The sequence below is a fragment of the Mandrillus leucophaeus genome, unplaced genomic scaffold (assembly GCF_000951045.1).
Source record: "Mandrillus leucophaeus isolate KB7577 unplaced genomic scaffold, Mleu.le_1.0 Scaffold178, whole genome shotgun sequence".
In the NCBI taxonomy this organism is placed as follows: domain Eukaryota; kingdom Metazoa; phylum Chordata; class Mammalia; order Primates; family Cercopithecidae; genus Mandrillus; species Mandrillus leucophaeus.
Window position 1 is genome coordinate 3,381,165 of NW_012101787.1, and position 8,567 is coordinate 3,389,731.

Below are 8,567 nucleotides of genomic sequence, written 5' to 3' on the forward strand. Positions count from 1 at the left end.
GTGTTAGCCAGGATGGTCTCGATCTCCTGACCTCGTGATCTGCCCGCCTCGGCCTCCCAAAATGCTGGGATTACAGGCGTGAGCCACCGCGCCCGACCAGGGCTTTTGCATTTAACATCTTGTAGCTTCCCTGCTGGGCTGCGAACAGCCCGTTCAGACTATATCATGACCATCTTTCTTCTTCCCCAGGCAGGCACTCACATGTGTTTGGTGAATTACTGTTTCCACTGGTCAAGGCGCACATGCAGTAAAATGTCTGCACCGCTATAAACCAATTCCCCCTAGTTTTTCCTGTGAAATGATGGAAACATCACCTGGTCTTTGTAACTGTAACACCAGCACAGGGAACGATCATTGGTCCAGGCTCACTTCATCCTGACTGAGCTGTGGAGACCTTCCAGGGGAAGAAACAGATTTGATGGAAGGACAGATTTTTTCTACGCTGAAAGAAAAAGCAAAAAGCATGCCCCAAAGAAATTAGACCAAACAACATATTCTTTTAATAGAAAGTAAATCCAGTAAAAAAGGCCCGCTGCTGAATTGGAATATATCTGAGGAATTGAACGGATGATGGGCCAGGGCATAGTCTGATGAGGGTGGATGTCTGAAAGACTCCGGGAATTTGGCCTGGTGAGGAAAACCCAGACAGGGACATGTGGCAATTCTCAAGAACTGACAACACTGTCAGCTGGAATATAGCTTTATTCTATGTCGCTCCAGAGGCAAAAGTAAGAATAATGTATAGAATTACAAGAAGGCAGATGAGATTTCGTTTCAAAAAGAAAATTAATCGTTCATGCTACCTGGAAATGAGGTGATCCACACTGTGCTCGCATCAGAGTTTTCAAGGCAAGCCAGTGGCCTCGTGTCCAGGTAGGACGGGTGCAGGTGGGGCGTAGGACGGGTGCAGGTGGGGCATAGAACGGCTGTCAAATGGAATGACTCTGCCGATGTTTAGGACTCTGTGTGAAAGACCAAAAAAACCAGTTTCATCTGAGCCAAACTAAAGTGCTTAAAACCTATGCAGATGATCAAAACAAAGTGTAAGAATGAACAAATCGATATCAGCAATAGCTGACAAGAGTTGATTAGGCGAAGTTCTACATAGCAGAGGTTGTTTCTACCAGTCAGAAGCGTCCCTCTTTCCCCTTCTCTATCCCAGTTCTTTCATTTGATGCATAATACCACAGGCAATATTACGAGCAGAAAAATCAAAAGCAGTATGAAATGTTAGGTTCCTTAAGGTTCAATAAATGGTAACTTCATCTGTAATAAACTTTTAGAACACCTAAGCTTATTAGCCAGTTGTATTAAAAATTTTCTCATAAATGATTATAAAAAATAATTTTTACAAATCGAAGATGATGATTTCGTGTATTCACCAGATTGATGTTTCTAAAGTAACATGGTCCCTTAAATCCTTAAAACATGCTTTAAAAGTGCCAGTGCACCCGCCGGGCAAGGCGGCTCACATCTGTAATCCCAGCACTTTGGGAGGCCGAGGCGGGCGGATCATGAGGTCGAGAGATCGAGACCATCCCGGCTAACATGGTGAAACCCCGTCTCTACTAAAAATACAAAAAATTAGCTGGGCAAGAAGTCCCAGCTACTCAGGAGGCTGAGGCAGGAGAATCGCTTGAAACCTGGAGGCGGAGATGGCAGTGAGCCAAGATCACACCACTGCACTCCAGCCAGGGCAACAGAGCAAGACTCTGTCTCAAAAAAAAAAGGTGCCAGTGCCCCATGTCCCCTGAATTTCACCTAAATTCTCTACAGTCTTATTTCGTATATCTTTGCTTTTTATGAGAAAAAATAGGAAGATTTGGAAAGACCAGCAATTTCGTTGTTTCTCTGATTTAACACATGTATTAATGATTTTATGTGTCAGCTCTTAGCAATATTATGTTAAAAAGGGATTTGGTTATAATTTTATTTGAATGACATCAAGTTTTATGTGTGATAAGTTTATAGAAGTCTCTTTCTGTTCATTTCCTGTGAAACTGGGCATTAAAGTGGTTGTTACTTTTTCTCTACAGGACTTCCTATAAGTGTGTATCACAAACAAGTAATCAAGGGATTAAAAATCTTTACCTATGTAACTTCTATAATATTAAAAAAAAGATTTTTTGTTTAGGAATTGTGACGTGGACCAAATATATTACTCCACTTTCTTTAGCAGCTTTATTAAGATGCAGCACACAAACCATGCAATCCTATCCTTTGAAGTATGCCATTCGGTCGGTTTTAGCAATTCACAGAGTTCTGCCTCCATCGGCACAGCCAGTTTTAGAACATTTTCATGACTCCGTAAAGAAACGCTTTAGCCGTCACCCCTCCCCTATATTCCTCTAGTTTGTAATTGCTTGGTTTATGAGCTGCTTGTCTTTATATTAGTGGCTGCCATCCAAGAGTAAAAGTGAAAGGGCTTTACTCCTGTGGGAAGTAAGATCAGAATATTCCGGATCTGGCCTGGGCTCTTGGGCTGTCGCGTGAAGGAGGAGAGAAGCGTTCTTGGCAGTACCCTGCCACTTATATTTCTTTGGAAGGTTCTACTGTGCTCAAGTTTGGAGGACTGAACTCAACAATGTCTTAACCAGAAACCGTCTGTTTCTTAGAGCTAAGGGAATAAACTGTTTCCTAAGAAAAGCACCCTGCAGACCAAATTGTCCAGAATATTGGTGTTATATAGTCTTATTGCAAAGCATAGTAGGTGGTTGTAAATAACTTATGAAGTATTACAGCTCTGCTGTCAAATTTCCTTAAATCGCCTTACTTGAAAACTAACCTCCAGCTCCCATTAGAAATAACTAAAGAAATAGACTCATAGAGTCCATATTGCCACAGTGGTACCACTCCGAATCACTCAGAGAAGAGTAACAGACCAACATAGCAGGTAAAACAAGGGACAGGCGGATATGTTTAGAAGCCCTAATGTATTTGAAAGCAAAGTAGAAAATGTCTTATTATAATGGAAATTAGACCATCGATGCTTATTTATATCTGGATTGCATAATAACTACTATTACTAAACATGAACCATATATTAATTATAATTATGACACAGCATATAATCAATTGAATTATAGCTGGTGAACCTAATTTTAAAGAGCATTCTTATTCTTTTTTGTTAAGAAATGCACACTGAAGAATTTAGAGATAAAGGGGCCTCATGCTGCAATTGACTCAGATGGTTCAGAAAAAAATATTATATATGTATGTACACAGACATATATGCACATATAAATATACTTAAGAGAGAGAAAAAAAGAATAAAAATAAACCCAATGTAGTAAAATGTTAACGTATTGTGAAGGATATCTCTTACATTTTCTGTACGTCTGATATTACAAAAAATTTTTTTGAAGTTTTAAAAGAACAGAAACCTTCAAGATTATCGATCAGAAGGTAACTTTGGTAGAACTGTAGGTAGGCTTTATAAATAAAACAACAGAGTTACAACACAGATTTCCACAGCAATGGTGACTTTCATGCATGATGTTTTTAGTACTGGCTTTATGCTAATAATAGTACAAAAACATGTTTTATATGATTTATAATAATATAAAATAATATAAAACTTGGTTTATATAATAATATAACACATATAAACCATATTTTGTGTGTATATATATATATATATATTTCGAGGCAGAATCATGCTCTGTCACTCAGGCTGGAGTGCAGTGGCACAATCTTGACTCACTGCAACCTCCGTCTCCCAGGTTCAAGCAATTCTCCTGCCTCAGCCTCCCGAGTAGCCGGGATTACAGACACATGCTACCAGGCCTAGCTAATTTTTTGTAAATTTAGTAGAGACAGGGTTTCATCATGTTAGTCATGCTAGTCTCAAACGCCTGACCTCAAGTGATCCACCCACCTCAGCTTCCTAAAGTGCTGGGATTACAGGCACGATCCACCATGCCTGGCTATTATTATGAATAATAATATAAAACAGATATGTAATATAATACACATTAGTTACACACTAATTATATTACATGTTAGTATAGATTTGGGGAAAAGAGGCAAAACTCCAAATGTCTCTCTGTTGCTTCTTTTTGTCTTGTACCTCATTTCTTAAAATCCCGTTTCTATAGGAATGAGGCATATGTTGGTAATTAAAAATATATTTGCTAGAAAGAATAGACTGAGAGGACATCATTTGTTTTCTAGAGAGACTTTTTTATTTTCCTTTAAAAATTCACTATAGATTTCCACTAAGAAGTAATAAGCTCACCAATACATTTAAAGGACAATTTAATTTATGAGCTCATTTAATTCCTCAGTGAATGATCAGAGAGGACCCTAAGGTGTCCCTTCAAGTACCCACTATGTTGATGGATTCTAGCTTCCAGGAGCAATAGGCTTGGCATAGCTTTGCGTTGAATCTGGGCTTGACTGAAAAGAGTGCAATGCTGGGCTAGTGGCGTCTGTGCTGTGTAACCTAGGGCCTGGGTGTCTAAGGCACAGGCTGTGTATTTGAAATTCTAATACTGGGGGATCAGTGATTCTCAATGGTTCTCAATCTAGGGCAGTCCCTAAGGGGCTTTAGAAATATATGAGGATATTTTTGTGTCGCAGCAACTGGGGGTGATTTAGCATCCCTAGGAGAACCTGGGACATTCAACATCCTGTGGTACAGAGCTCACAGCAAGGCCACTTCCCACTCAGAAGCCATTAGCACTCCCATAGTGATCTGGGAGCTCTCCAGAGCCAGCCTCCTGAGCCCATGACGCCGATGAGGTCCATCTGTGTGTCTGCGAGATCCTGTCCTGAGAATTTCTTGTCTTATGCCCGGAAGTGGATGGCTATCATGGGGCAGTGTTCCCTGGAAGGGCAGTGGGAAAGTCTGCCTTTCCTGTGGACGGGAGGCTTGCACAATCTCCCAACTAGACCTTTCCTTCTGGAATACGGGAAATCGAGAATTGCAGGAAGCAACATGTTGCTTTGCTTTTCCATGCACTGTTGTAATCTTTTTTAAAGTGCCTTTAGTTGCATTTCTATAGAAAAATTGTTAAATTAATTAAAACTTGGATGAAATGAAAGTGATTTTCAACAGTCTCTAATTAGAACTAAGAAAAGTCTATCTTAACTTTTTCCAGTGGAAGTTACATGATACTCTGCGTATTAACGGTTTTGATGACTTATCCAGTTGAAATAACGTGGGGTGAGAAAAGGGACATTTTAGGCCAGGTGCGGTGGCTCACACCTGCAATCCCAGCACTTTGGGAGGCCGAGGCGGGCAGATCCCTTGAGCCTAGGAGTTCAAGACCATCCTGGATGACATAGCGAAACTCCATCTCCACAAAAAACAGCCAAAAGCTAGCCAGGCGTGGTGGCACGTGCCTGTAATCTCACCTACTTGCGAGGCTGAGTTGGCAGGATCACTTGAGTCTGGGAAGTTGAGGCTACAGTGAGTTGACATCATGTCTCTACACTCCAGCCTGGGTGACAGAATGAGACCCTGTCTCAAAAAGAAAGAGAGAGGGGAGCAAAGAAAAGAAAGAGAAGGAGAAGGGAGGGGAGAGGAGGGGGTGTGATTATGCTACTCAGGACCCTAATAATATTTTCTATTTCTCAGTTGGGGTTTGAGGTATGGGTTCCAGTTGTACCTTTTAGGCACCCTTGGAATTTGGTTTCGATAGCTCCTTGAGTGGTCTTTTGAAAAACAGGGCTCCACTCTTCTCTTTGGGGTTTAAATAATTAAATAAAACCCTTTGGTTTTTGTCATCCTTGAAAATATTTTGAAAATATGTCCTATCAGCCGTTAAAGTTTTATCACCATAATCTCACTAGGGCTAATTTGTTGACAGGGAAGCTGTTGTTATTGACCAAGCCTCCTCTCCCAAGGCCGCATGGCAGGGTGCACCATTCTCACTATACCCCTGTCTTCTAAATAGCAACATAATTAGAACGAGGACTTCTCTGCCTCCAGCTACGCTGATTCCTGGGGAGGCCAACTGGGAGACCTTTTGAAGTCAGAGGGAGAGAGGTTTTGTTTCTACGAAGCCAGCTACCCTAACAAAAGCCAATTCAACTGAAGTTTTAAGATGGCTATCACTTAAAAATAAATGAAGAAAAACAAGGCTTCAATCCCTGAACACAAAGGGCAATATGAAACTTTGTGTGTGTATGCGTGCGTATGTGTGTGTGTAGTTTTGACTCATTACTAAAAATTACCACTTAGAGAAAAGAAAAAGGAAATTGAAGCAGTCGAAAACCAAATTCCTTTGAGTTTCTCCTGTGACTCAGCCTTTCAAAACTTCTCATTGGCCCTGGCCCCGGGCTGTCCGGCCACCCCTCTCTCTTTCTCCCACCCCATTCTGAGTCTTTCATAGGAGTCACTCAGATGTACCCTTATTAATTTAAGCTATTGAGGAGGAGGCAAAAAGAGAGATCTTTATTCTCCATGAACTTTGGCCATTTCTCCAAAGAAACAGTTGTCTGGCATCTCAGTAATATGCTGGTGGTCAGTGTCATGTGAGAACCTCCCATCCTTAGCACATCGTTTGTTCTGTTTCTCCAATGCTGCCAGAAACATTGGGGTAATTACCTTGCCCATCATCCACCTAAATTATAGCAAGGAAACCACTGTTAACATTTCCTTCCAGCAAAAGCCTGTGCAGGGAGGCAGAGGACCTGTGTTCATCTAAACTGTAGCTAATTGAAGCGGCCACTTTAGGCACTGTGGGAAACAATCAGATAGTTACAGCCATTGACAGATTCCATGAAAGGGAGGAGGAGGAGCCGCTGTGAGTTCATGCTTGTAGCTTGCGGATGGCCCTGTGGGGTTCACACTCCTAGTCTATGCTTCTGTAAATAATTTCCGTAGTAAAAGCTTACCATACTTTGTTAAACCAAACAAAAGTTAGAAACAGTTATTGAGATTTCTCCCTAAAATACTTTCCTAGAGAGACGTTGCTCGTCAGGTCTCCCTGGATTCCCCTAGATGAAATAAAACCTTCTCCTTTACCCTGTATTTTACTTCTTAGCCAATCTATATATGTGACATTTACATGAGTCACCTATATAGGTGTTGCAATGTATATACAACAAAGCATTCTATTTAAATTATTTTAATGTACGTAATTTTAAATGGATTACATATTTATTTCATATTGTACACTATGTTGAGTGAGCATGACTTCACTTTGCCTTGATAACTCAGTCATTTTTATGAGCATCAAATATTCAACTTGACCTTAGAAGAGAATGATGCATCCTTGTGTGTGTGTGTGTGTGTGTGTGTGCGCGCGTGCACACACTCTTATTCATTTGGCATCTGCCTCCCCTACTAGGAAACAGTCTCCAAGAAAGCAGGAACTTGGTCAGTTTTGCATGTCACTGTTACATAGGAACCAAGAACTGAAATTTGCAGTTCAATAAAGATGTTGCATGAGTGAATAAAATGAGCGCATGACTACTAATACTATATTTTGTTCTTTTTTGGTTTTCTTCTAGTTGCAGAATTAAGACAAATCTTTGAACCAAAGAAAAAAGAATTCTTAGAAATGAAAAGGTAAGATCTTTATAGTGGGAATTAGGAAATAGAAGAGAGCTTGGCAAAGCAGTATTCTGCTTTCCTTTAGACTCGATCGCTGTTGCTCACTCTGCCTCTGTGTATCTCACAGAAAAGAAAGAATTGCCAGGCGCCTGGAAGGGATTGAAAATGACACCCAGCCCATCCTCTTGCAGAGCTGCACAGGGTTGGTGACTCACCGCCTGCTGGAGGAAGACACCCCTCGATACATGCGAGCCAGCGACCCTGCCAGCCCCCACATCGGTGAGCGTAGAGCTGGGTGGCCCATTTTCCAGCAGGCTGCCTGGCTGGTTACACGTCGCCTTTTCCACCCAGTGGTATCAGAACGTGAGATATTCCACAGAAGTGAATTGTGTGGATATAACTTTTTTAACACAAGGTTTCACTCTGTCACACAGGCTGGAATGCAGGAGTATGATCATAGCTCGCTGCAGCCTTGACTCCTGGGCTCAAGCTCAAGGGTTCTCCCGCCCCAGCCTCCTGAGTTGCTGGGACTACAGGCTTGCACCACCACACCTGGCTATTTTTTTTTAAAAACATTTTTGTAGAGACAGAGTCTCACTATGTTGCCCAGGCTGGTCTCGAACTTCTGGCTGTTAGTGATCCTCCCACCTTGGCCTTCCAAAGTGCTGAAAATATAAGCGCGAGCCAGTGGACTTGACCTACTTGACCTACTTTTTTGTTAAGTGTATTTGTTTTTTGTTTATTTTTAGTTTTAGTTTTTTTAGAGACAAAGTGCAGTGGCCTGATGAAAGCTCACTGAAGCGTCAACCTCCCAGGCTCAAGTGATCCTCCCGCCTCAGCCTCCTGAGTAGCTAGGACTACCAGCACGTGCCACCATGCCTGGCTATTAAGTATATTTGCTAAAAACAGCGACAGTAAAAACAGCATGTAATCTCTGCCCCGCCTCACGGACATGGCCTTCCAGTGTCACAGCAGTATGAAATGATTCCTCTTGGCACATTACTGGGTAACTGAGGGCCAGTCATTCCTCCTCCCTAGACTGGGGCCCTCAACCCTCAAAGGC

General features: G+C 41.7%; 1 long non-coding RNA gene across 1 annotated transcript in view; it reads left to right on the plus strand.

Annotated features, from left to right (window-relative positions):
- The window catches only part of LOC105537677, a 94,257-nt gene extending 86,744 nt beyond the window's left edge, over positions 1–7,513 (plus strand). The window contains exon 4 of the long non-coding RNA XR_001005759.1: positions 7,462–7,513. This is a non-coding gene — a long non-coding RNA (uncharacterized LOC105537677). The remainder of the gene's footprint in view (positions 1–7,461) is intronic.
- The last annotated feature ends 1,054 nt before the right edge of the window (positions 7,514–8,567 follow it).